Genomic DNA, 1,514 nt, shown 5'->3' with positions numbered 1-1,514 from the left:
AACAATCTTCATAGAACCCAGCTTCTCGTATTATTTGCTCAGCATACAGGTTGAATAAGTATGGTGAAAGAACACAACCTTGTCGCACACCTTTCCCAAATTTAAAACATTCAGTGTTCCCATGTTCTGTTCGAACAACTGCTTCTTGGTGCAGGTACAGATTCCTTAGAAGTACAATTAAATGTTCTGGAATACTCATACTTCTTCGGAGCAGCGAGATCTTGGAAGCAGCGAGGTCTAACCACTTGCTCCTTCAAGATGGTGGATCGGGTAGACGTGTAGTGAGGAGCTCGGTCAACAACAACAAGAGGGCTCATGAGATAGTGTTGGAACTCTGAAAAAAATATATTTTTATTTAAGCAATAGAAAATGGACCAAAAAGAGAAAAAGACTTACAGTTTTTAAATGAAAAAATTATAGATAGCTGCATTTATATTTTCAACATTTCTAAAAGTAATGACATAGTTGAACTTGAGGTTTGAACATGTCGTACTTGAAGGAATTAGTGAAATGGGATCCCTGGGCACGTTTCAGAACTCAATGGAAAGACTTCAATACCTCTGTAACCCAAGGAGCTGGTAAAGGCAGCATGAAAGAGCGGCCAGCTCAGCCTGTCTGGTAGGAAACTTAGTGAAGCCATAACAAACTGAAAATATTATGAGAAGATTAATGCATGCATGATAATTCAGATCTCTTAGAAGTATACCTTCTGAACTGACTGGAAAGGAATCACTAGAATTGCTCTATATGTGGAGGAATAATTGGAATCTCTGCCAGAATTTCCTTCTTGTAGACTAATGAATGAACTGAATGTGGTGAAAACCAGATTCATAAGTTAGGGGCAGAACACCTTAAGCATCTGAATTCTATCCCTGTGCTAGATCTGAGGGATAACAAGTTAAATTCTGTTCGAGACCAATCACACTACTACAGTCTTTTGAAGATGTCACCTACGTAACAATGATAAAGGTAGTCTGCCCTATTCATTAGGGAGCCTATTTTTGAAATTCTTGGCACTGGAAGGAAATCCTTTGAGTATGATTTCAAGAAATTTTATAAGTAAAGAACCCCAAGAAGTCCTAAACTATCTACGAAGGAAGATCAGGGATGATAGACCTATACAAAGTAACTCTATTACCGAGACTACTATGAGACTGCCAAGAGAATCAAGAGTCAATGTACATGTAACAATCACATTAATAATAAAAGACTATGGGTCGGACCCGACTTGATGGCACTTAACAACAACAACAACAATTGATAAGCAAACAAGTTTGATTCCTGAAGTAGTGTTTGATGCAGTGTAAAGCAACATTATCATTTCCATTAACTTTAGGAAGAATCAGCTATGTGAAATTCTGAAGAGGATTGAGGAGTTGAATGAAATGGTTTCTGATGTGAAACTCAGTTTTAATAAGCTTTCTTTTATATCCTTGGAAATTTGTATGCTCCAAAATGTCCTTATTTAGATCTATAAAACAATTTTCTCAATTCTTTGCTGAAGAAATGGACTT

At 37.0% G+C, this 1,514-nt stretch overlaps 1 pseudogene; it reads left to right on the top strand.

Moving 5' to 3' along the window:
- The first annotated feature begins 484 nt into the window (after positions 1-484).
- Positions 485-1,514, top strand: part of LOC102828926 — a 119,648-nt pseudogene continuing 118,618 nt past the window's right edge.

Source organism: Chrysochloris asiatica, unplaced genomic scaffold (genome assembly GCF_000296735.1).
Source record: "Chrysochloris asiatica unplaced genomic scaffold, ChrAsi1.0 scaffold00579, whole genome shotgun sequence".
Taxonomy (NCBI): Eukaryota; Metazoa; Chordata; class Mammalia; order Afrosoricida; family Chrysochloridae; genus Chrysochloris; species Chrysochloris asiatica.
The sequence above is the reverse complement of the archived record's forward strand: the minus strand, read 5'-3'. Positions and strand labels throughout refer to the sequence as shown.